Source organism: Phacochoerus africanus, chromosome 1 (assembly GCF_016906955.1).
Source record: "Phacochoerus africanus isolate WHEZ1 chromosome 1, ROS_Pafr_v1, whole genome shotgun sequence".
NCBI lineage: Eukaryota > Metazoa > Chordata > Mammalia > Artiodactyla > Suidae > Phacochoerus > Phacochoerus africanus.
Window position 1 is genome coordinate 212,151,703 of NC_062544.1, and position 26,930 is coordinate 212,178,632.

The following is a 26,930-nucleotide window of genomic DNA, read 5'->3' on the forward strand; positions in this document are numbered from 1 at the left end:
TGGATGCTCCCTCTCACGGGTTTGGCTTCCAGAGCACTTGGGTGGAATCCCACATCTCAGGCTCAATCCTCTACTCTGAGCATCAGGTCCACACATCCCACTGCCTCCATGCTCTCTCCTCTGGACATCCCACACATTCCTCTCTTAATGTATCCAAAGCTCATTTGCTCATCCTCTAAAACTCCCTGGTCCCGGGTAGCAGTCTATCCATGGAGCAATTGAGACAGGAGCCCTGAGCTCCATCATTCCCATAGCTCACATCTAAGCAGTCACTGTGCCCTCAGTTCTCTCAGAATTGTCTTTGGATCCCATTAAACACCTTCATCCTCCCCACCTACCCTGCAACTGTAGAGCCCAGCCCCCATTACGTCTCACTTGGACCATGGAAGTCTTCCAGTAGACTCTGTCTCTCCACTCCTCTGCCTCAGCCAGCCCTGGGCTACCTCTTCCCAGGACCAAATCCTGAAGAGCACCCAGCAGCCAGGGCTGGAGGTGGCTGTGGACACCCTGGCCCTGAGACTGCTCGTGTACCAGCAGGCTCACAGTGCTTCCGGACCTGTGCTGTCCCCTCCATGGCCCAGCCCTGGGTGGGGAGTACTGGGTGGGGGATGCTGGAGCCCTCTCTCCATGGGCACTGGGCATACATCTGCTTACTCTGCCCTGCTTCCTGGCCATCCCAGCCTAATAACGTGTTGCCACCTTGCCAATACCTTAAAAAAAAGAAGAGAAAAAAGCCACAAATTTAAGGCAGTGGTGGGTGTAACACACAGAACAAGTCATTTAGTAATGTCAGGTTTGGTTTTGTTTTTCTTACACTTCCCTTTGTAATGTGAGTGAAGAGAACAGTATACGAGCACCTGGTTAGCTGGGTTTCCTGATGTCTGGGGCATATTATTTCCCTATCCTGGTTCCTTGGTGCCTTTATCTGCAAAGCAAAGGAAGTGGCTAAAACAAACTCCTCTAGAAACTCCTTCCTACTCCAAGATTCTGTGATTCTCCTGAAGAACTTTTGGCAGAGGAGACAAAGCAGCTTATCTGACCACAAGCTTCAGGAAGCCTCCTGATGTCTGAAGGGGGAAAAAAAATCACTAACTTCTCCTCTGTGCATCTTAATGTCATTGATCTCAACCCAGTCCAGCTCAGCAGAATGCAATACATTTGGGGGAAAAAGAATATGCCTGAAATAAAAGGCTGGAAGGATTCTCTTTGGGAAGAGACGATCTTTCAGAGACAGGCATTGAGCAGCCAGAGGCCTCTGTAGACATCAAAGATCTTCTCTCCCCAGCATTTGGGGGTTAGGAGAGTGGAGTCAACGTCTACTCTGAGAATGTAGGGCTGGTTGGGAGCCCAAGGCTATAGGGCTGGCTTTGCTATATGACCTGAGGTAAGTTACTTCCCCTCTCTGGTCTGCTTCTCCATCTCTAGTTGTAGTTGCCAATCTCTAGACTGATATTGTCATCTCAAGGGAAGTGGGTGAGGCCTACCCAGCCCTAGGGTCTGTTCTGGGCCCATGGGAAGTTAAAGATGTTCTTGTTTCTCCCAAAGCCTTAGTTTGAACCTAGAAGCTTTCTTTTTTTTTTTCCTTTTTTCTTTTCTTTTCTTTTTTTTTTTTTTTGGCTTTTTAGGGCTGCTCCTGTGGCATATTTAAGTTCCCAGGTTAGGGGTAGAATAAGAGCTACAGTTACCGGCGTATGACACAGCCACAGCAACACGGGATTTGAGCTGCGTAGGTGACCTACACCACAGTTCATGCCAACGCCAGATCCTTAACCCACTGAGCGAGGCCAGGGATAGAACCCGCAACCTCATGGTTCCTAGTCAGATTCGTTTCTCCTGCGCCACAGTTTCCTGTGGAAACTCGCAGAAGTTTTCACAAAGAAGAAAAGTGAAAGAAAGGAACTGCAATGGTTAATTTTATGTGTCTGTCAGCTTGGCTGGGTCATGGTGCCCAGATCTTTAGTCAAACATTATTCTGGATGTTAGATGTTGTTTGGATGAGATGACTGTTTATGTTGGTGAACTTTGAGGAAAGCAGATTGCCCTCCGTAATGTGGGTGGGCTCATCCAATCAGTCGAAGGCCTAGAACAAAGACTGATCTCCCTGGAGCACCAGCAACTGTTCCAGTGGACTGCCCTTTGGACTCAAACTGCAACTCTTCCAAGTCTCCAGCCTGCTGGAGTTTGGCTTTACTAAGCCTTCAAAACTGGGGGAGAGGGGTAATTCCTTAAAACAAACAAACAACAAACATATCCTGCTGATTCTGCTTCTCTAGAGAACCCTGACTAGTACAGGAGCTATCTCTACTCCCTAGAAGAGAAGGGTAGGCCTCTCTTGTAAAAGCATCATAGCTCCAAGGTAACCAAAAGACTGTGAGTCCAGCCATACTCCCCAAATGACTTCCAGGCTGCTCCATACAGGACTATGAGATGGTACAAAACCCTCTGTGGAATCCAGGACCCTCCTGCTCTAAAGGAGACTTCTTCCTCAGGTAAGGACCACAGGTGAAGTTATAGGGGACCTGGAATGGGGACAGAGCCAGTTCTCCAGAGCACCTATTTTGCTAATAATGATTATTGATGAGGTACTGTTGTATATATTTTCCTTACATTATATGACTTAGTCATCAAAACCAAGGAAGCAGATACTATTAATATCTGTATTTCACAGTTGAGGAACCTGAGGTACCATTAGGTTAAATTCCTCCTTTACCTGGACTCGACACTGTGTTCTTCTGCCTGTTCGGTACTAGGAGCTCTATGTATCAGTGCACTTGCTGGGGACAATCCTATGAGCTAGATGGCATCATCCATATGGTTTGGATGAGAAGATAAGATGCAGAGAGGTCAAGTAGTTTCAGAGGTCACACAGCTGTAGTGGCAGAGTCAAGATTCAATCCTAAGTCTTTCCAACCACATCCAAGCTCTTCTTACCAGCCACACTTTTCCCACCCATAGTTGTTACACAGGGAATCCCAGCTCTCCCTGCTATTTATAAGCCTACTGACCCCCTAGGCCACATTTCATCATAATTATCACCATGAATGCCATCATCCTGATGGTAATTATACTTCTGTTTGCATGGTACTGTGCAGGTCATCGAGAGCTTCAGCATACTTGCCTCACTCCCCATGGTGAGCCAGGTCCGTCTATAGTATGCTCCATTCCACAGGGGCTGGTTGAGGCCAAAAGCAAAGAGAGGATGATAACACTTACCAAGTACCTGCTACACTTCAGAGCAGTGCTTTGGGCTCTAACATGCACCCAGTCTAACTTATTTCTCTCAATAGTCCTGTGAGATGACTGACTCCATTTGACAGATGAGGAAATTGAGCACATAGAAAACTGAACACTGCCAGTGAGATAATAGAAGGAGTGGATTTTCCCAGAGAGTTATTGAGATGCTTTGCACTGTCCCACTTCCTCTCATCTCTGGGGCCCTGGCTTCCCGGTGACTTCATCCACCTTCCTTTTAAGGAAGTGCTCCTGAGTACGCACCTCCAAATTCCAATCCCCAATTTGGGTCATCAAACTCATTTTTTTAATTAAAAAAATGTTTATTATAGTTGATTTACATTGTTTTGTCAATTTCTGCTGTACAGCAAAGTGGTCCAATCATACATCTATATACACTTTCTTTCTCATGTTATCTTCCATCATGTTTCATCATAAGTGATTGGACATAGTTCCCTGTGCTATAGAGCAGGACCTCATTGTTTATTCATTCTAAATGTAAAAATTTGCATCCATTAACTCTGAACTCCAGTTCATCCCATTCCTTTCCTCTGCTGCTTGGTAAACACAAGTCTGCTATCCCTGTCTGTGAGTCTGCTTCTGTTCTGTAGAACATCTGTGTCATATTTTAGGTTCCACATATAAGTGATATCAAATGGTTTTTGTCTTTCTCTTTCTGGCTTACTTCACTTAGTATGAAAATCTCTAGTTCCATCCATGTTGCTGCAAATGGCATTGTTTTAGTCTTTCATTCTTCTTCTTCGTTGTCTTTAAAGGGCCACATGTGCAGCATATGGAAGTTCCCAGGCTAGGGGTGGAATTGGAGCTACAGCTACCAGCCTATGCCACAGCCACAGCAATGAAGGATCTGAGTCACATCTGCGACCTACCCCACAGCTCATGACAACGCTGGATCCCTGACACACTGAGTGAGGCCAGGGGTCAGACTGCAATCCTTATGGATACTAGTTGGATTCATTTCCACTGCGCCACAATGGGAACTCCTATTTTATTCTTTTTTATGGCTAAGTAGTATTCCATTGTTGAGAAGGAAACACTGAGAATGAATTGATCTGCAAGGAATGCAGAGACATTGCTAGTCCCTTTCTAGTAGCTTTGTAGAGAGGAAGTACTTTCATCCCAAAGAGCCTCTGATCTCCATCTCGGAATCAAAGGTCACATGATCGTGTGACCTAGATCTGAGGAGACCATGTGAGGCATCTCCCATGTCACTGCTCCCCACTCCCACTGCACCTCATTCAGCCCCTACAAGCATTAATCCCAGGGGTGATAGACAACTGCCCCCTCTCCATGCCCCGTGCATTCCATCCAGTACCAACCCAGCCAGATGTACCTGTAAGACTCTCTAGAAGCTCCAGCCCTGACCCTGGGAACTTTGTCTCTCCCCAGGATCAGGCCACCAACCTTACTCAACCCTATCCCACATGGTTTATTTCTTTGCAAGCACCTGTTCCCTATGCCCTCTAGTCTGCCATGCTGGCCACTCTCTGACCTTGTTCACACCCAAGCCCCTCCCCTCCCCCCTACTCCTTCTGCTTGATGATTCACTTGGAAATTAATTCAATATCTGACTGCTTCACTAAACTGAAGCCTTCTAAAGAACAGGAACCACATCTCTCTTAAATACCATGATATCCCCAGGGCCTAGCACAGTGCCTGAGACATAGAAAGGGCTTGGTAAACATTTGTAGAGTGAATGGACAAATGAATGAGTGAATAGTATTATGACAAGGATCTTAACGTCCTGGGCTCTTTTGTCCTCTGCTTCTGTAACTTCCATTGAGCTTTCCCAAGTCCCTTTGGGAGGGAGGCCCAGGACCGGTGATGCTCTCTCATGGGCCAAGTTCCACTAACTGTCCCTCAATCTGTTCCTTATTTAAGCAGCAGCCCATGGCCCAGTCCTCCTCCCCCCGCTCCCTCTGCCTCATGAATAGTCCTGTTTGTCCCCCTTGCATGCATGCCTCTCACAGCACCTACCTCTTCCTCACCACTGAGCCACACCTCACACCCACATCTGCATGGCCTTGTCCAGATCTCCCTCCTGGGGCCATGCTGGCTTCTATTTACTCCTCCTCTCTCAGATCTAATGGCCCTCAGGGCTGGGAGTGAGCTAAGGGCAAAGAAGGGATGCTTGTGGCTGGACCTTCAGGAGTCAGCGCCCTCAATCCTTCTTTCCCTAATAAGCTGCTTTCCCAGAGACAGGATAACAACAACAACAAAAAATGCATCTCTATGTTAGTCTCCATTAATTTGTGTTGTCTCATTTCTCCTCCATGGATCCCAACTCCTGTGATGAAAACTTTAGACACCCAAGAAAGTAATGTTCTTGTTTTGTGGGAAGAGCAAAGTGCTGAGGCTAATATTACTGTCCTAGGCTCTAGTCCTGGGCCTGAATATCCATCCAGCCACGGCTGCTGAGGGACAGTCAGTGCCCTGGTCACTGATTCCCGAAGTTCCTGCAAATCCAAGTCTTGGGTTAAGGCAGGATTCTGGATCCCATTTTCTTTTCTTTTTTTTCGAAAACCATTTTTAAAAACTGAAGTATAGTTAATTTACAACGTTGTCTTTTTCCCAGGTGTACAGCAAAGTGATTTTTCAGATTCTTTTCCATTATAAGTTATTACAAGACAGTGAATATATTTCCTTGTGATATACCATAGGTCCTTGTTGTTTATCTATTTTATCTATAGTAGTATGCATATGTTAATCCCAAACTCCTAATTATTTCTCTGCCCCTGCCCTGGCCTCGCTATCCCCTTTGGTAACCATAAGTTTGTTTTCTATGTCTGTGCATCTATCTACATTTTGTAAACAAGTTCATTTACATCATTTTTTAAAGAGTCCACTTACAGGTGATATCATCTGGTATTTGTCTTTCTCTGTCTGCCTTACTTTACTTAGTTTGATAATTTCTAGGGGTCCAGCAGTGTTGCTGCAAGTGGCTGTGTCCTGTTTTCTGACAAGGATATAGGTGAGGTCTCAGGCAGCAAGCCCTCCTAAAAGACCCCAAAAATTCTGTATTTTTTCTCCAGGAAAAAAAGAGAAACTCTAAGAACACAATTTCTTCTCAGAATAGTCCTTAGTTATCCCAGTGAATTAGGGGTCATTGGGGTCGACATCATCAAAGAAGTGTGCTTTGAGTGTGCTTGGCAAAGACTCTCCAGGGGAATTGATGGGAGAAGGAAGGAACGATGATATTTTAGGTTTTGCATAATTTCTTTTACAAGCATGTTTTGTTTTTATAATTAAAAACAAAAATAATGTTTTCCTCCAAATGCCTTCTCCTTTGGGCATGGAATCAGAACTGCAGGATCTCGGGGGAGTATAGGGCCCTTGGAGATCATCTAGCCCAGCCCCTTCCCTGATAGAGCAGGGAACAGGGGTGGCAAAGGGGAGGGACTTGCTCAAGGTCACCCAGTGCAAGGTCAAACATCAGGCGGCAGGCCTTTGGAGTCCATTTCCCAGATACATTCATTTATAAAACTAATTACCCCACAGATAATCCAATGGAATGTGGACTGAAATCTCCCCAAGAAAAATAAAAGGCAATTAAGCATGTGCTTAAAAACTGAGAGTGACCATTATGGGGGTGGGCTTGTTGAAGCTCAGAACTGAATGAGAAAATGCTAAGAGAACATGCTAAAGGAGGCCCCTGTTTATATGTCTACTGATATTTCTGTATTCCTTTAACTGTCTGTTGAGAGAGAGAGCAAAAGCAATTGAGTGAAGTGAAGGTGTGGAGGTGGGGGATGTGTGACTGGTGGAGTAGGACAAGCAGTTTTTTTTAGGGCCACACCCATGGCAAATGGAGGTTCTCAGGCTAGGGGTCAAACTGGAGCTGCAGCTGCCAGCCTACGCCACAACCATAGGATACGAGCCGTATCTACGACCCACTCCACAGCTCACTTAACTCCAGATCCTTAACCCCCTGAGCAAGGCTAGGGATTGAACCTGCATCTCCATGGATACTAGTCGGGTTCATTACCATTGAGCCATAATGGGAACTCTGGTTAAGAGATTAAATGGTTCATTTCTCAAGCTTCAGTGAAAAAAACCCAAGTTGCAAGAAGATGGGAGAGCCTGGAAAGAGATGGCACAGGATCCCTCTGGGAATCATGGGAGGAGAAGCTTCTTCAGAGTCTATGGTGAGGATTTGGGAGGTGATGGTCCATAAGGAGCTAGGGTCAGTCAGGGAGGCGAGGGTCCTTCTTTTCCTATAGCTTGCTGGTGTAGAATGCTGGCCCCCTAAGACAACCTGCCCTTGAGAAAACACTGAATTTATTTTTATTGCAGTGAGGGAGAGTGCTACTTCAATAGAGTCTTAGCAGAATCCGGAAGGAAATCCAACAAAGTCAGGCTACTTGTAGGGATTTTGAAATCCAGTTTAAGATGAGTCTTTCAACTGAGGCAGACAGGTAGTGCTTGATTAGGGCTGGGCAAGGCTCATGACATAACAGTTTAGGATTGATGGATACAGCAAGGCAAAGACTTTGAGGCAAGGGATTCAAAAGGGTGTAAACTGTCATTAGATGTTTTCTATTAATGAGCTGCTAAATCTTTTAGGAAGTTCTTGCAATGAACAATAAAGTGATTTGCAACTTTTACCTTGCTGGCAAAGAATGTTTTAGATTTGTTGATGAAGAGTCTTCTAAAATGGCTCATAAAGTTATGTTGATGACGATAGCAGAATGAATAACACAGACCACAAGCTCTAGGGTGTGGATGGTTTCCATTCTTATTGGGAAGGCCACCCTGGAGTGTTAGGTTGGGTTCTGGGCAACCAACTTGAGGGAACATTAACAAATTGGGACGCATCCCAATGTTAATGACCAAGACTATGTTGAAATGTTCTGTAAGAAACGACCAGGAGGACTGGGGTAATCAGCCTGGAGAAATGGAAAGTCTGGGACCTCCCCCACTGCAAAGATCTGCTATGGGGATGGGGCAGCTGCTCTGTTCTCTAGGGACCTGGAAGTCAGAATTAGGACCAATGAATGAGAGATAGAGAAGCAGGCTTCAGTTTAGCCTAAGAAAGAACTTTCTAAGAGTTAAGACAGATGGCTATCTCACAAGGTACCCAGCTCTTTGCCAGACACCTACTCAGGTGGGGAATGTTGACATTGTTGCCGAGGTCATTCTTGTATTTACTTATGGATTCTTCTCTCTTGATCCTCTTTATTTACAAGTACTACTTCTAGTTTAAGGTCAAGCTCAAGTGCTCCCTCCCTCCATGAGGCTGCCTGATCCTTCCCCAGTTAAAAATGGTCAATAACTCTTATTGTCTATACTATTTCCATGACATTTTCACCATCTGCCTACCATTATTGAGAGGCTCTGCTTCCAGCTTTCTGGGTGACCTTGAGCAGGGTCTATGTGCTCTTGCAGCCTTGGTTTTGTCGCCCATAGGATGATGAGTTGAGGATTCTGAGCCAGCCTTGGATATAGTGTCTCTCAGTGACCTGAAAAGATTGCAAAATCTAGGACATAGATAGACATAGAAGCTGTCCTCTAAGGCCTGCAGAGAAGGCTCAGGAAAGAGGATGATGGCTTACTCTCTCTGATTCCAGAGGGCAGAAACCAGTATCCATTATGGGGTCAGGTACCAGGGTGTGATTTCAATTCCATATCAGAGGCAACATGCTAATAACCTCTTCTTGAGGTGGGAAGGTAGTGAGTGCCCTATTCCTGGAGGTCCTGGCAGAGGCCCATGAAAGTAGTGTGGGTAAGCCTGTCAGTTAGGAGGCTTGAGGCTGTAACTAACAGCATCACATATTAAAAATTGCTTAACTGGCATTCCCATTGTGGCTCAATGGTAACAAACCCAACTAGTATTCATGAGGCTGCAGGTTTGATCTCTGGCCCTGCTCAGTGGGTTAAGTATTCAGTGTTGCTGTGAGCTGTGGTGTAGATTGCAGTTGTGGCTAGGATTCTGCATTGCTGTGGCTGTGGCATTGGCCTGCAGCTGCAGCTCTGATTTGACTCCTGGCCTGGGAACTTCCATATGCCTCAAGTGTGGCCATAAAAAGACAAAATAAATAAATAAATAAAAGTTGCTTAAACAATAATAAATTTGTTATCCATTGTAACAAGAAGTGCTGTTATCTAGCATAATAAGGTGATGATACAGCCCATGGAGTGTGTCAGGGCTCTGGGGCAGCATCTCTGGGCTTCTCTTGGGTGTTCCCTCATGGTCCAAGATGGCAGCACCATTGGGAGTAATGGTTCCTCGTACATATACATCCCAATACGGGAAGGAGCAAGTGTAGAGGTTCTTTTTATAGATGGAGAATATTTTATCAGAAGCCCTCATGGCCTTCTGTTTATACCTCACTGGCAGGGGTGGAGTCCCCAGTCTCTGGAAATAGGAAAGGAATTGACTGAACTAGCTTAAATTGGTCAACATGTATGGGGCGTGTCCATGAAACACATGGGTACTCAGTACCTGAACAAAACTGGGGTACTATGAGCAAAGAAGAAGGGGGAGCTGCTGGATAGGCAAAGTACACAGTCTGCCGTAGCAGGGATTTCTTTTGGTGGGGCACACCCATGGCATATGGAGGTTCCCAGGCTGGGAGTCAAATTGGAGCTGCAGCTGCTGGCCTACTCCACAGCCACAGCAACACAAGATCTGAGGCATATCTTGTGAACTAGGCCCCAACTTGTGGCAACGTCAGATCCTTACCTCACTGAGCAAGGCCAGGGATCAAACCCACATCTTCACAGACACCACGTCGAGTTCTTAACCACAATGGCAACTCCATAGCAGGGATTTCTGACTAGACACCTCCTGAGGTTGATGCCAGCTCTTTGATTCAATTTCCAGGGTTCTTTCCAGTTTGAGAATCCTAATTTTTATAAGTAGCCACTTCTTTTTTTAAAAAAACTGCTTTTCAGACTTTCTTTTGGCCTATTTTCCCTCTCCCACTCCCTGTCTTAGAGGCTGCAATTAGGCCCTGGTGAGACATTTGGCTTGGGAATGCTGTGAACACAGTCCTGATGAGCTGGGTGTGAGCCCAGACAGTAAATGCAGGCAGCTAATTGCAGTTTTATTCTCTTCCTCAACTTCCTTACAAAAAAAAAAAAAAAAGGAATAAGTAAGAGGTGATGAGAAGTGAACATGAGCTGAAAAAAATGCTGCTGCAGAAGACACACCCTCTTTGATTCTTCTCTGAACCAGGTCCTTCAAAGCCCCAAGGTGGACAGACATTGCAGAGGCCGAAATGGGGTGGAAATATGCCTGGTGGATTTCTCTCTTTCTGTGTCTAGGAATCCTGAGATAACCTGATATAACCAGGGTTATCCTGAACTAACCCAAGCTGGCAACCTGAAGCCACAGTCTACCTTAGTGGTCCAGGCCTGTAAGGCCAGGATGTGGAGAAAGGGTGGCTGGGACTTTGATTTTCTCTGGTGAGACAGAGCCCTGTCTCCCCCATAGACCCACAGAACAAGGATTCTTGCAAAACAGGAAAGGAGGGGTTAGATTCTGGGCAAGCAAAAAGTGAAAGGCCAATGTGGTTTCAGAGGTTTGGCTCCTCTTGCCTCTCAGCCACTCCCTTTCTCCCTCTGCCCACTCACTCCCAGCCCTGGCTCCCAGCTCCCCTGCAGAAAAATTCTTCCACAGGACACACTAGCCACCTGCATTTGTCAAACAGCAAGTAGGGGAAGGAGGAAGGCAGAACACTCAGTCTGCCGTTATTTCATATCAGTTTCATAATTCCGCATCTGAACACACTGCAGGTGACAAACATGGAAGTGGGCAGACCAGGGTTGCAGGTGCGCAGGGCAGGGGAAGTGAGGGCTGGCAGCAGATTGGCTGTGTTGACAGGATGCACTGCCAGTGGGCATGGCTTAGAGATTGTCTACACCCATAGCCAGTTACTGAAGCCTCCAGTAACCCAGACCCTGTGCTAAGTGGCATCGAGGTGGCAGAGAGCACTAAGACTGGGACATGTCCTCAGGGAAGTTACAGACAGCCTGCTGAGAGGTAAGGCACCCATGGAAACACATATGACAAGGCTATGTGGGCTCTGTTATGGCAGGATGACATCCTAGGAAATCACCATGGCACCTAAAATAAGATTTAACCATTCCTGATCTCTTTCTATGAGCCCAGCTCCAAGTTAAGCTTCGGACATGGTGATTTCATTTAAACTTTAAAACTCTACCACCTGCTGATAGTAGTTACAGGTGAGTAAACTGAGGCCCAGAATAAAGCCGCAGACACAGGATATGGACCGAGAGCCTCTGATTCCAGAACTTGCAGACTTAACCATTATCTGCACTTCCTCTAGGATCAGGCATATAGTAAATCCTCAAAATGGAGTTATTAAAATCCTGAATGGATGAATGAAACACCAGAGGATAAGTCAAGCAAAACCACGTGGGAGCTCAGAAAAGATAGAGAATTCTGGTTGGGATGGTTAAAGGAAGCGTCCATGAATTCCTCTTTAGGCTCAGGCCCTTAGAGGGGGTAGAAGGGCCTGTGTGGTGGGCAGATGCTGAGGTGGCCCCATGATCTCCTCTTCCTGATGCTCATGCCTGTGCCATCCCCTCCCTTGAGGGTGGGCAGGACCTGTGACTTGTTTCTTGATCAATAGCATACACAAAGATGGCTGAACTCACTTCCATGATTGCATGATGTAATTGGAATGCCCATCTGATTAGAAAACCCTCTCCTTTGCTGGCTTAGAATAAGCAAGTGATCCTTTAGTGGAAGCCCATGTGGGAAGAAACTGAGGGCAGGTTCTGGCCAAAATCCCTCGAAGAATGAGGGCAGCCTTTGGTTAACAGCCAAGAAGAAGCTGAGGCCCTCGGTCCATCCACCTTCAGGGGCCTGAATCTTGCCAACAGCTACAAAAGCTGGGCAGTGGATTCTTCTCACATTGAACCTTGAGATGAGCCCACAGCAATGATGAGAGGGTTAATGTCTTAAGCCATTAAGTTTGTGGTGCTGTTGTTAGGTTACCAGATAACTGGGATAGCCTTGTTAGCAGAGAAAAGTGCAAAAGCAAAGGGCTGGAGGTGGAAAGGCCTGGGGAATATGAGGAAAATTTCTGCTTATTCTACGTGAGAGGAGCAAATCTATGAGACGAGTGCCAGGAGGTGGACGGTGGAAAGGTGGGTGGGGGCTAGACCGTGGGGGCTAGACCATGGGGGCTGCTGAAGACAGAATGAGGTGTCTGGGCTGCTCTGTAGGAATGGGTGTTCCAGGGCTGGTAGATCCTGGGAGGGATCTCTATGGAGACTGAGTAGGTTCAAATCATAGTATGTTGGTGAATGTCCATACCTCCTGGGCTTCCAAATGAGGCTCTGGCTAAGATCCTGAGGTAGGTAACCCCAAGTCTTGCTCTGTGGGGGACCCAAGTCAGCTTGCAGACAGAGTGGAGGTCCGGGGCTAGGGACCTCATGGTATAAGAACACATTTGGGTTGCCTGCCTCTCTCAGCCTCCCCCATCCTCCCAGCACACAGCCCAGGATGGAAGCCTCAGCTAGGGACCAAAGGAGACTCCTGGGACCCTCAGGGTCACAGCTAAGGTGGCTCAGCCTCAGCCTGCACTGTCATCACCTCACCCACAGCCAATGGAGGACCTGCCATAGTGATGTGAAAGTGACTATGGTAGGGGCCTGCAAGAGCATGCTCAATAATGGGCTTTAAATCTAAATGTTTGTAGGCGTTCCCATTGTGGCTCAGCAGTAACGAACCTGACTAGTCTCCATGAGGACGAGGGTTCAATCCCTGGCTTTTCTCAGTGGGCTAAGGATCCAGCATTGCTGTATAGGTCACAGATGACGTTAGTTGCATGTTCAAAAGCTCCCATCTCAGTGAGGGGCCTGGGAAGCAGCAGGTTAAGGAAACCTGGCTGGCATCGTGACACAGTGAGAACTTCAGCTCCCATGAGAAGGAAGGTGCTGAGGTGAAAATCTTGTTTGGTTGGGCTTCAGGGAAAAAAGAGGTGCCATTAAATGACTACTGGGAGAGTGATCAGAAGTTTGGTTCACTGGTGCCTGATGGTCCTAGAACGTTCTGGTGAGGAAGGAAGAGGGTATCAGGGCAGGATGGAGAGAAAAGATGCCCCGGAATCATCCTACCTCTGAGGGAATTTAAAATGTGAAATCCTCCTGGGACCAGAAATGACAAGGGAGTCTGGCCAATGCTCAGAGGAGTAAAACCAGGGGAAAACGAAGGCCACATTCCAACCCTTCCAGCCACTGCCCCTGGTTACAGAAAAAAAAGCAACTTTAAAGGCATTTCAGAGAAAAGAATTTCATTCATTCAACAGGCACCTCCACACCCCCTTGTCCCCAGACACTGAGCTGGGCATGGGCCCTGTCGCGGGGGTGAGATCCCCTCCGGGAGCATCAGGGTCACTGAGGGGCGGGGGGGGGGGGCGGAGCAGGGTTGGGGGGGTGGGGAGAAGAGCAGGGAAAAAAAGTGCTTGGCTGTCACAGGGATCTGCCTGCAGGGGGCGGGGGTGGGGACTGCTGCAGGAGGATCCTAGAGCAGCAGGGGGTCACTGGATCACCCAATGGATGGGTGTGTGTGTGTGGGGGGGTGGGTTGCGGCCATGGTGGGTGCATGCTAGCCCACTGTGGGGAGGGCACCATGGAGCTGAGGCTGGAAACATCATTCAATGCCAGACTGAATCCCAATTCACATTTTGGGACAAGTCAGCCCCCAAAGCTCTCAGGCTCTGGCCCAAAGCTGCCATCTACCCTGAGGGAAATGGTCTGAAACTAGGAGCACAGATGTCTGAGAAACAGCCCCTGACTTTCCCAAGCACGCCTTCCTTTCAGGGAGTCCCTCCAGGAAGTTCTGGCAGCATGGCTTTTTCCCTGGGTCTCCCTTTAGAGATTTCCTGCTGAAAAGGATGCACTGGTGGCCTCCGGTGGGGAGCAGCTCCTGTTGTCTTAGCCGTCACCACTGTCACTCGGGGACCTCCCACTGCCCAAGGCGAGGTCTAACATGCTCACTCTGCTGTTTACCGCCCTCCGAGCACTGCTGGCCCCCAGCTTCCTGTCTGGGGCCACCTTCCATCATTCCCCAGATGGACTCCAGAGCCACCAAATCTCTGGAGAATGTGGTTGTCCTATCAGCGCATGCCTTGGGCTTTGAAAGTTGCCCACAAAGATCTTCCTTCTCCCCTAATTCTCTCTCTCTTTCTCTCCCCAGTAGAGTTTCTCAACCTGGGGCTGTATCGTCCCTCTGCTCCCACTCCGCAAGTGATTGTTATGGGAGCAGGCATTTTTTATTGTCACAGTGACTGGGAGGTGCTCTTTGCATTTAGTGGGCTGGGGTCAGAGTGCCAATCAGCCTGTGATGTCTAGGACAGTCCCACACGATAAAGAATTGTCCTACCCAAGAGGTGAATGCAGGCATGCATCCTGCACTATCCCCTCACATGTCACCAAATCTCCTTATCTGGATTTTGTCGTCTTTTCAGAAAGAATCAAACCGGAGTCTCCCAAAGTCCCCCAGGTGGTGTGTCTTTTCAGTTGACAACCTTTGGTGTGGAATGCCAGTGTCTTTCGGCTCCAAGCAATTTCTGCTGCTCCGGGAGAGAGGAGGGGCTGCACCCCCAGGGGAGGGGCAGCTCTGGTCCTGTGCCTGGGCTGGTGGGGAAAAATGGTGACTTAGTCTTGCAAGCTGGCTAGGTGCTGTGGTTAGTTTTTCCTTGGAGTATCTAACATGAAGCGCTTGCATTTGCTTCTGCATGTTTGGCCCAAACAAGTCTCATGGCCATCCTGATTCAAAGAGCTGCAAAATAGATTCTACCTCTTGAGGGGTGGAGTGGGGGTCGGGGTGGAGGGAAGAAGGGATGGCTATATTTTAGCAACCTGCCGTGGTCTATGCTCCAGCCACAATGACTCACATTTCTCCCATATGCTCTGTATATCCCGGGACTTCCCAGGCTGGGTCTCTCAAAGCTGGCTGTGTTCCTGCAGCAGTTGGCTTTTGCTGCATAACCAACCACCCCAAAACCTAGAAGCTTAAACAACCACTGTTTATTTAGCTCACAATTCCTCAGGTTAACCGTTTGGCCTGGGCTGAGCTGGTCAGTTCTGCTGATCCCTGCTGGGGCTTATCTGTGCCTCTGCAGTCAGTGTGCCTCCACATGACCTCTGGTCCTCCGGCATGCTCATCCACATGGTGGCAGGAGGCCAAGAGCAGCAAGAGAGGACAAACCCCAAGGGGCAAGTCCTTTTCGAGCTTCTTCTTATGCACAACTGCTAACATCCCACTGAGCAAACACTGTCACATAACTGAGCTGAGAATCAGAGCAGGAGAGTGGTGAAAGGTGTGTGGCAAGGGGACATGGATACAGGGACGGGGATAACTGATGGTGGCTTTTGTATTCATCTACCACGATGGAGTGGAGACTAGATCTGGAGAGACAAACAGAGAATGTGCAGCTCTCAGGTCTAAGTTTTATCACACAGTGTTCAAACCCCTGAGGGTGGGTCTCACTTATCTCCCAACATCAACCCCGCTTATTCCCCATCATAACCCCCCCAGCTGCCCAAATGGCATCTTCACCATCTTGTGTGTACCTGCCCCGGCCTTTTCATCTTCCTGCTCACTCTTCTCTGGATCATCTCCCCTCTTTCCCTGCCCAAATCAGCTACATCCTTCTTAACCCAGTTCAAAGCCACCTTCTCCCAGACAGCTTTCCTGATTCTTGTTCCCATCTCCCTCCTCCCCGCTCCCCGCAGACACCACCATCACCAGGCTGGATGTGACTCTGAATTCCTGCCGTACTCTCCAGCGCTTTTTCCACACCTCTTTTCAGGCACTTATTTGCACGTGGATGATGGCTCCTTTCTTGGACTGCAAGTCATCAGAGCACTGGGTCCTTGTGTGTCGCATTCTTTGTATCCCCCTACAGTGCCCAGCATAGGCCGGATGTCCTTTTGACCTTGGAAAGGCTGTGCTGGACATTTCAAAGACTGCAGAAGCAGGCAGTGTAACAGAGCCAAGAAACACCCTTCAGAGAGATCCCAGCCGGAGTGTCCCTGCCTCTAAGAAGCAGCTTACAGGAACTGGCAGAGAGGAGCCCAGAAGAGAGGGAGGTGTGACACTGAAAGAGGCTTTGGTTTTGCCAGAAGACGCACCTGGGACCAGAGGTCAAAATCATGAGCCCCAACTCCATCCAAGGAAGAACTTCCTGTAAGAAAACATTGTAGACTTGGAATGGGCCAGTGAGCAAAGGGGTTAGCCCTCTCTGACTGGCAGTCCATCAGTCTTCTTGTTGGTTTCTGCAAGAGTTTTGTGGAAGCCTTAGTCTATTTGCCTTTCAGGACCGCACCTCAATGATTCCTTCATGAGCCGCATGCTGCCTCTTGGCATATGGAAATGTGTGTTCACAGGCTCACCAATGCAGGAGGAGAGCGTGAAGCTCTGCTCATGGGGTGAGCCCAGCTGAGCCTGGCAGCCCGCCAGTTCCCCGAGAGCTAGCTGGGCCCTGGCTCATTGCGTAATGCTGGCAAACTGGCATGTGCCTAGATTGGGGGTGGAAGGTGTGGGTCAGGGAGGGAGATGGCAGGAGCAAGTGTCAGTCTAAAGGAATTCTAAAAGGTTAAGGAGGGCCATTCCAGTAAGTTTCCTAACACACACACACACACACACACACACACACACACACACATGAACCTAAGGGATGGGGCATCCATCCCCCTGGCGGAATCCACTAGCTCAGCCCCGCAGCATTTCTGCCCTGGGATGGGTGGAGGGATGGAGACAGCCCTGTGGGCCCATCCTTCCTCAACAATGATGCCCTTAACCATCCCAGCTCCCCTGGGGTCTACATGGGGAACTGTGACCCTGAGAGGGTCCTTGGCCTCCCTGAATGCCAGAATGGGCCAGGATGAGAACCCGGTCTCCTGCTCCCAGCCTGAGGGCCAGGGGTGGTGGAAAGGAAGCAGCACTCATGCCACTGGAATGGCACCACAGCCTTCAGGCTGGCAGTGGGCTGAGGACCCCTCCCCAGGAGCCTGGCGAGCATGGCTCTTCTGACCCCTCCCATTAAAGTCCCTGGGAACAAAATGCCCCCAGAGACCAAGTACCTTATCACTATGTCAAGCCCTGTACATTTCCAAGACCATTTCAGATGGTACCTCCTCCTACTGCCGTCCTGTCGATCATGTGACTCTCACCCAGATGTGAATTCGTGCCTTCTCAGGGACTTGGCACTGCTTTGTAGCTCCTATCAGACTGCTTCTGGAATTTGGCTAGATGTATATATACCTTCTTCCTCTTCTTCTTCTTCTTCTTCTTTTTTTTTTGTCTTTTGTCTTTTAGGGCTGCACCTGTGGCATATGGAGGTTCCCAGGCTAGGGGTTGAATCGGAGCTGTAGCCGCTGGCCTGCACCACAGCCACAGCAACGCGGAATCCGAGCCACATCTGTGACCTACATCACAGCTCACGGCAACGCCGAATCCTTAACCCACTGAGCAAGACCAGGGATCGAACCCTCAACCTCATGGTTCCTAGTTGGATTCATTTCCACTGCACCACGCGGGGAACTCCCTGTATATACCTTCTCAATGCCCTGGACCATAAACTCCCTAGGCTTGTATTGTTCCCTCTCCACTCTCCCCGCCATCAGCACCCAGCCCAGGACCTGGCTCCAAGGCAGCATTCAACAGACACAGGTTGTACCAATGATACCCCTTTGCATCTCCCCACCAGCATGGCAAGACCATCTTGATTCCTTGTTGGCCAGCACTCACAATTTACTGCCTTCTACAGCATCACTCATAACAGACTGCAGGTCCTGGTGAGTGCAGGCTGGGTCCGATTCATCTCCGTCTCCCCTCAGCCAGTCCTGCTCCCATCCCCAGGGCCTGGCCAAGACAGGAGGTGAGCTGGGTGGATTGAGTTGAGTAGGATAGAAGGAAGTATAGCCAAGAGCAAACTCAGCTTGTGTGGATTTTGGTTTAACTTTCCTAGGAGCCACTCTCTGAGCTCTGAGCTGGGGAAGCTGGTGTCTATGAACTTGGAGCCTCCCTTCCTGGGCTTGGCAAAAACTCAAGCTCTCTCCTGTCCCCTTGCAGCCCTGCCATGACATCCTCCAGCTCAGCATATAGCTCTTGAGGAGACTTCTTCTTGTACTTATGAAGACAGAGTTGGGCAAGACGGTTCAAAAGTCCCAGAATCGAGGAGCTGAAGCAGGGCTCTTGTTGGAGGCTGCTGTCCTATCTGTGGCTCACCTGCGTCTCTCCAGTGGTGCAGAAATCATTGGCAAGTGTCACATGTGCCTGTGCACACGCTTGCTCAAATCACGGCAAAGGAGACCTCGAGACTCTGAAGAGAATGTGTGGCTTCTGGTTTGGTAGAAAAACAGAAGGTCAGCTGCTATTTCAGTTTTCTTTACCTTTTTTTCTTTACATATAGACAGGTGTAAAGCAAAGAGACTGAGACCCGGTAGCACAAATGAAAACTTTGCTTCAAGACCTTTGAGGCAGCGTTTGTAGGACCAGAATGTGGGCTGATTAGGTAATGGGACATCTCAATGGTAAAAAGGGGAAACTGATAGTGGGGGAATTCCTGAAGGATTCCTGACGAGGCTTTGGTTCTAGTGAAGCACTTTTTTTAATTGTTTAATTTTTTAATTTTTTAAATATTTATTTATTTATTTATTTGTCTTTTTGCCTTTTCTGGGGCCGCTCCTGCAGCATATGGAGGTTTCCAGGCTAGGGGTCGAATCAGAGCTACAACTGCTGGCCTACGCCAGAGCCACAGCAACATCAGATCCGAGCCTCGTCTGTGACCTACACCACAGCTCACGGCAACGCTGGATCCTTAACCCACTGAGCGAGGCCAGGGATGGAACCCGCAACCTCATGGTTCCTAGTTGGGTTCGTTAACCACTGAGCCACGACAGGAACGCCTTTTTTTTTTTTTTTTAATTGATTTTTATTTTTTTTCCATTATAGCTGGTTTGCAGTGTTCTGTCAATTTTCTACTATACAGCAAAGTGACCCAGTCACACATACATGTATACATTCTTTTTTCTCACATTATCATGCTCCATTATAAGTAACTATATATAGGTCCCAGTGCTATACAGCAGGATCTCATTGCTTATCCATTCCAAAGGCAGTAGTTTGCATCTATTAACCCCAAATTCCCAGTCAAGTGGGAGGGACTGGGAATTTGGGGTTAATAGTGAAGCACTTCTTAATCTTGTTTTCCGGAATCCTCCCTTCAGAGAGCACTAGGAAGTGTTAATAGGCCAGATTTCTTACAAATGAATTGCAAGAAACTCACTAGAATCCTTCCCTTCACCTCCTGCCCACCTTCCTGTCTTCTTCCTTCACCTTATTCCAAAGTGTGTTTGAGGTAACAGATGAAACGCCTCCACGCTTTTGTGGTCCTATTTTTTAATAGTGTCGAATTACTCATTGCTTCACAGGAGAGGGCTCGTGTTTGGAGTCCAAAATCTTCTTGTGATAAAGAGTTTAGGCCAAAGCTGAACCTGCAGTAATGAGGTCTGACCTGTAGTCAAATTCAGTATCACAGCATTTGATTAATTTCACCCTGTACCTCCCCTGCGATTCCATTCTATTGGTTTTTAAAATTGGTACAAAATTCTTCCTCAAAGTGAATTAGATGTGGATGTATCATGTAGATAGGTTCACATAAAGACCCTTAACCACCTACGCAATGAAAACACAAAGCAAAAGGAAATTTAAAGTCTCAGAGTCTTCGTGACATCATCTTAAATCTCATCAGTGGTACCTTTCCAAAGGACAACAACTAACAGATGAAAACAGCATCATTTTGGCAGGCTTCTAAGCTCAGGGACAAGCAGGAAGTAAGAGCAAGTGCTTAGTTCATACCAGCCTGGAAGACGTCCTTGTGTTGACAGCAGAATGTCTTCTCTCCTTCCTACAGCATCACAGCTCCAGAATTTCCCCCAGCCTCATCCTATGTGCTTTTACATCACTCAGAAGAAGTCCATTTTACTACCTGCTGAAGGTTTGAGGGAAGCATGATTCATCCCAGCAACTCACTGCCGGTCCAAAGCACACATTCTGGCCTCGGAGCGTCTGAGGAAAAGATGGAGGAGGTGAGTCAAGGAAGACTTAGGGCAGCGTGTTAATTCCCTTCCAAGGTCTTTCCTGAGGAGCCAGGTGCTCTGGCCTGACCACCAGTCCAGAAGAGCCTCCCCTCTCTGCTCGAGTGGGGCTTAGACTTGAGTCTGTCCCTCAGGAGTACTTGGAGGGGTGGCCAGCTGTGGGACACATCGCCTTCCTCTTTTCTGAACCCTGTGAAGTCCAGTATGAACTATGTCATGACCGATACGCCAGGAGGCCTCTGAAGATGCTGACGGTGAGGCTTCCTTTCAAGTGCACACACCTGGGTGGTCTCACGCTGATGGAGCTGCCCTCCCCACCCTAGCCCCACCGACCTAGGGAGAACCCTGCTTAGAAGGCTGCCCCTGGAAAGCCTGACCCCATCATTCACTGAGAGATTCCCCTCAACTCAGTCAACATGGAGGTTTGGAGCAATCTCTGTTCTAGGCCCTGAGGAATTCAGAAACCCATAATAAAATATTAATACAGGAGTTCCCATTGTGGCTCAGTGGGCTCAGAACCTGACATAGTGTCTGTGAGGCTGCAGCTTTGATCCTGACTTTGTTCAGTGGGCTAAGGATCCAGTATTGCCATAAGCAGTGGTGTAGGTTGCAGATGCGGTTTGGATCCGGTGTTGCAGTGGCTGTGGCTGTGGTGTAGGCTGGAAGCTGCACTCTGATTCCACCCCTAGCCTGGGAACTTCCATTTGCTGCAGGTGTGGCCATAAAAAAAGTAAAGGTATTAATACAGTAATAACCCAAATGCCAACATGGATGAGCTGGGGCAGTCTTGTTAAAAACTCTGATCAGCGAATCAAGAGTTACTTTGCAGTCAAAGATTCATGATGTACATTGCTGACAAGGTTAAAAGCCAAAGGGATGGCATGCTTTCCTGGGGTGGGAGGAGCAGCAATGAGAAGGAAGTCCTTCCACATACAAAGTGGAGAGGCTGGAACCTGCTCTTCTGAGAGTGCGAGCCATGGAATCTGCAGGACGGGAGCCCAGCAGGCTGCAGGTGGAGGGCTGGAGAAGCAAGGAGCAGATGTAGGCACTGTGTGTCTGAGAGGTCAGCTGAAGGCCTGGCCCTCTGGAACTGGAGACTCCAGGTTTGCAGTTGGACTTCTAGGGGCTTTTAGCACATTTCTGAGACTAGGTTGGGCTGATTTAAAGGCAAGAGGAAAGGAGTTCCCTGGTGGCCTAGCATTTAAGGATACAGCATTGTCACTGCTGTGGCGCGGGTTCGATCCCTGGCCTGAGAAATTTCACATGTCGTGGGTGAAGCCTAAATAAATAAATAGATAAGTGAATAAATAAATAAATAAAGGAGAGAAGAAAGAGCCCAAGAGAGGCTGCAGGAGAAGAAAGTACCCAGAGGGGTCTTGCTGAGGAAAGTGGGGGATGCTCATGGTGAGGAATGCTCCTCAGATTACAGAGAAGGAGACTTGGGAGCCAGTGGAGGAGGGCTGGACCTCACCGGGAGAGACCCCTCCTGAACACCTCCCCGAGGCCTCTCAACTCAACGGGCTATGGAAAGTAGAAGGCTCATCTTTAATTTGCACCAATTTTTCTGACAAACTCAGTTTGAAGATTCAGCTCCATTGCAATCAAAAAAGCAAGCCAACCAGAACCTCTCTTGCTTCTCATGGAGGGGCGAGGACCACCAGTGACCCCAGAGGGGCTGGATGGTTTACAGACCTCCGTCAGGGGCACAGGGTCCCTGCTCGTCTGTCCTCAGCATGACCGGGGGCCTGGTCCACCCCTGGGGGCTCCCTCCCAGTTCCCACCATTTCCCAAAGTGCTTTGGGGAAGGCAGAAGTCTGCAGGGAAAGGACCCTGGACGGGCGCTGGGAGGCCTGGGTTCTAGTCCTGTCTCTGCTCCTGACTGTTGGGTGGCTGGAGGACAGGTCCCTCCTCTTCTGGAAGTTGCAGTTTTCTCATCCTTTAAATGGATGAGGAGCAGGAATTAATCCCTGCTGTGCCCGCTTTACATGGTGATCACGGGCTCAAATAAGATAATGGATGTGGAGGCCGTTTTTGTACATTACAGGCCAATGAGCAGCTGCTCCTCGCTCTGTGTGATGCTGATGATGGTGATGATGGTAATGGCAGCTGAGCTACTTTTTATGCCAAACTCCTATAAATACCTATAAATGGTTTTTAGAGCCACACCTATAGCATAAGAAAGCTCCCAGGCTATGGGTTGAATTGTAGCTGTAGCTGCCAGCCTACACCACATAGCAACTAGGGATCCGAGCCTTGTCTGCGACCTATACCATAGCTCATGGAAACGCCGGATCCTTAACCCACTGAACAATGCTAGGGATCAAACCTACATCCTCATGGATGCTAGTCAGGTTCATTACCACTGAGCCACAACGGGAACTCCCACACCAAGAGATTTGAATGGCCCAACTTGGTCTTATTCATCCTTGTAGTCCCACCCTGGATCTGAAGGGTCATTTTTAGTTTTGTGAGAGGGAGTTTGGGTGGAATGTCTCAGAGCATCCTTCTCCCTCTGCCAAATTCAAGGCCCTCCTATATGTCCCCCCTTGAGCATCAGGGAATCAGGTCATTGGTCCCACCCTGAGGCCGAGCTCTTTCTGGTGTCTGGGGTGGGTGGGATGATGCTCAAAGGCTTTCTAGGGTCTCAGGCTCTAAATCTAGCAGTTTCTTCTCCTGACACCCCAAGTGCCTACTTTTACTCAAGCAAGAAGGTCAGGGATATAGATACCTTGTAGGAGACCATGAGTGTGTGTTTGTGTGTTTGTGTGTGCAAAGTGCACATGTGTGGTGGATCCATATCAGTGAATTGTAATTCTGGTTTCACCACCTGCCTCTCTTCATTCCCTATCCAAGGGTTAAAAGTTTTCTCTCGGATAGCTAGAAATGGACATTATTTTGTAGAAAAGGAAGCAATGAGGATAAAAGTGAGTTGTCAGTGGTTTTTGAGAGATTCTCTGGGCAAGCAAGGATCCGAATCTCAACTCACCAAGTTCTCCACCTTTTTCTGAGCACACAGGTGGGCCCCTGCTCTTGTCTGCTCTTGTCTGAAGTGAGTAAGTGTGCAGGTGATCCCAGGGGCAGGTAGTGCTGTGTACTGTGGAGGAGGGAGCGGGGGTTGGGTGGAGGGGGCCTGGGTTCCTTAGCCCATCTTAGACTCTCAGAGCTAGAGAATGCTGGCTCCTGCAAACCCCCAATGTTTCAAAAGATAGCCTTCATTCTTGCCTCTCATTTAGAAGGATTTTATGCTAATTAAACTAAATATATTGTTACATAAATTTATTTCCCCAATATTTAGTAAGAATATGTATAACTGCTGATAGAGGTTTATAATTGTCATGGGTGTCTCAATATATGCAATCTTGTGCAATGCTAGTCAAAAGCAATGGAATTTGGTTTCTTCTTCTCCTTCTCCTTCTTCCTCTTTCCCTTCCCCTCCTTCTCCTTCTCCTTCTTCTTCTTCCTCTTTTTAGGGCCACACCTGTGGTATATGGAAATTCCCAGGCTAGGTGTCAAATTGGAGCTGCAGCTGCCCGCCTATGCCACACACAGCAATGCCCTTCAAGCGATATCTGCAACCTATGCTGCAGCTTGTGGCAATGCTGGATCCTTAACCTTGAGGGAGGCCAGGGATAGAACCGCTATCCTCACAGAGACAATGTTGGGTCCTTAACCCCCTGAGCCAGTGGGAACTCCAGAAATTGGTTCTTTCATCAGGTCAGCCCTTTGTAAGTTTCCATCAGGCCTTTGGAAATCACAGACACAGACTATCTTTGAGGATTTCTGATAGACTAGACACCCAAAAGTTAGAGCTTCTGGTCTAGACCAACTATAGACGGTGAAAATGAAGCCAGAGTGAGGAAGCAGTTTGTCCAAGGTCACACGGGGAGTTGGTGGCAGATCTGGGGCTAGAAATAGGTCTCTCAACCTGGGTCCTGGAGCCTTTCTTCAGCACTTGGACCCCTGCCAGCTCTTAAGCTCTAAAGGAAAAGTGCATGGAACCTGCCTCAGCTTTCTGGACTGGCTGATGTTTCTCCAGACCCACACTCAAATAGAATGGGGAGTGACAGCTCATCACACCTGCTACAAAATTCAGATCATGTCAAGTGTGGGAAAACCCAGCTCACAAGTGACTCTGCCCTCCAGGTGACTCATCTTGGTAGTGGAATGGGCACTGGCCAAGGTCACAATGCCATCCCTAAGCCTTCCCGTGCTGTTTGCCTCCATCTCATGTTTAGCCAGAAAGTGCAATTACTCTTAATTCTTCAACAAGATTTTATTAACACATAGGGAAAACAGGTGCCACTTAGGACAAAAGTTTATTTTCTTGTATTAGGCTGTGGATTGGGTGCTGGGATGGTGCTGAAGAGATAACAGTCTAGAGCAGACAAATAAACAGGGGATCAGAATACAGTGTGGTGAATAGTAACTGAGCTGCATACCTGGGGGATTTCAGGAACAGAGTGAGGCCTCTTGACCTGGGCCAGGGGCTTCAAGGAAGCTTCTCGAAAAACCAGTGGGACTCAGCCAAGAGAAGAAGGGGGTGAAGAGGATGTTCCAGAAAGACAGACCCCCTCTGAACAAAGACCCAGGACATAAAAGGGCACAACACAAGTCGTTCTATTTCCTTGTGGCATGGAGGGCATGGCAGGTGGGGGATTAAAGAGAAATCTGAGGTGAAACCAGAGAGGTAGGTGTGTGCTAGATCATGCGTGACTTGATGAGTTGTACCAAGGAGTTAGGTTTTATTTCAGGGCAATAAGGAAGTAGACATGGCAGGATGTTTAAGCAGGAGCATGACATGCTCACTCTAGAAAGATGTCTTGGGCATGAGGCAGAGGATTTGGAGAAGGAAAAGGCTGGTGGTACAGAGGTCAGTTAGGAGGCTGCGATTCTGCAGCAGGAAGAGGCGGGGCCTGGATTCAGACAGGGGCAGTCAGAACAGTGAGGACAGATGGACTCAAGGCCATTGCAGACATATTTGTGAAAACCAGAAATTGCTCAAGAGACAAGCCAGCACTGGGCCTCCTGGTTTTCAGTGTAAACTACTCTCCCCCTAGTACCCACATTTCAGCAGCCTCTGCTTCTGGAATCTGATTCATTTTAGATGGTTTCAGAACTCTCTCATATGGGCAAGAGGAAAATCTTCTAGGTAAATTAAACCCTTTTCCTTTTACATTCACCCATCAAAAGTGAACCTGTTCACCCTAAGCTTTCAACAGGAAGATTTTCCTCTGAATTTTCTTAATCAGTGGGGGTAAGGTGATGGCAGTTCTGCAGCTCAGGTCTGCCCTAGATTGCTCCTTCAAAATGCCTGGGCTCTTGCTTGTTGATCCAAAACTAGATAGAGTGCACATGTTCAATGGCCAAGCCACACCCCCAACCCAGAGCATTGAGGCCTCTGGAGATGGAGCCCCGGCATCAACATTTGTTAAAACTCCCCAGGTGAGTCCAGGTGCAGCCAAGGTGGGGAACCCCTGAAGGAGAGGAAATGTACTAAGTGCCCCAGGAACTGCGTGGAATCCTCTTGCACTGAGGCCAGGAAAGGGGCATCTTAGTTCTTTGACTACGGGAATGTGATATTTTATGAAAAATTTCCTAAGGAACAAGAGGATAAAAACTTAAACAGAGTTCCCTAAAGTCAAGGTGAGAAGAGATTTGAAGGGTCCCATGGTTCTTCCCTCAATCCCAAGCTTGCCTATATGCACTGAAACATCTCTTTCAGGTATCTTCTTGTCTATCCTAATCTGGAGGCAATCCCAGGACACCCTGCCACCCTCACCACCACTGCACCCTCACCCTTATTCAAGCTCCCACAACTTCCTGGAGGGGCCTTATTCAGTGAGTCCCAGTTTGCTAGGAGACCCAAGCACATGTAAATTGCACCTTTGGATACAACTTGAATTCTCCCCCCCCCCCCCACTCCCCATATTGCCTGTCTTTCTAAAACTCTCCATATGACATATGATCTGCTGCTAAGGGCAGTGCAGTGTCCCAGCAACCCATCCCAACCACTGCTCACTAGAGGCCAGAAGCCTGTGGTTGGAGAGGGGACCAAAAAGGAGCTGCTTCTCTGCTGGCAGTGCTGGACTCCTTCTCAGCCTCCCCGAGGAGAGTCAGCCAAGAAGGAATCTGCTGGCTCTGACGAGCAATGATCCATCCTCAGAGACTTCCAGCCGCTCATCTGTGAGCCATGAGGCATGTGGTGCCGTTGTTCCCTAGAGCAGGTGGAATCATGTTTCTTGTGGGCACTGAGGCCTGGCACGCAGCCAGCGGCCGTGGACACAGCATGACACTAAATCCCTCCCTTGTGATACTCAGGTGGTGGAGACAGAACAGGAAAGACAAGCTCCCACAGCTCCCAGGAGGGGCCAAGGATCCCGAATAGAAGGAGGTGAATCTCCTTATTCCTGTCACCTAGACAGCCATGAAATCTAAGGTCTAGAAAAGGCAGACCTTGCAGGGGCTTTGTTTAGTCCTATGGGAGGTGGGGGGCACGGGAGACCAACAGGACCTTTAAACTCCTCTTTAAGGCAGGTGGGGGGGCCCTGCCCCAGGAGTGGGAGACCAGGATCCTCTTGCCCTTGGCTCCCAGCATCCTC

The 26,930-nt window shown here is 48.4% G+C and overlaps 1 long non-coding RNA gene across 4 annotated transcripts in view; it reads left to right on the forward strand.

Moving 5' to 3' along the window:
• Positions 1-11,141: 11,141 nt before the first annotated feature.
• LOC125132213 (uncharacterized) overlaps positions 11,142-26,930 on the forward strand; it is a 31,073-nt gene continuing 15,284 nt past the window's right edge. For 3 of the 4 annotated variants that reach the window (XR_007136176.1, XR_007136165.1, XR_007136171.1), the window contains exons 1-4: positions 11,142-11,236; positions 16,137-16,417; positions 18,305-18,597; positions 20,148-20,322. This is a non-coding gene — a long non-coding RNA (uncharacterized LOC125132213). Of the gene's footprint in view, positions 11,237-15,963; positions 16,418-18,304; positions 18,598-20,147; positions 20,323-26,930 lie in introns of all 4 variants that reach the window. The other variant, XR_007136166.1, reaches the window with a different exon arrangement.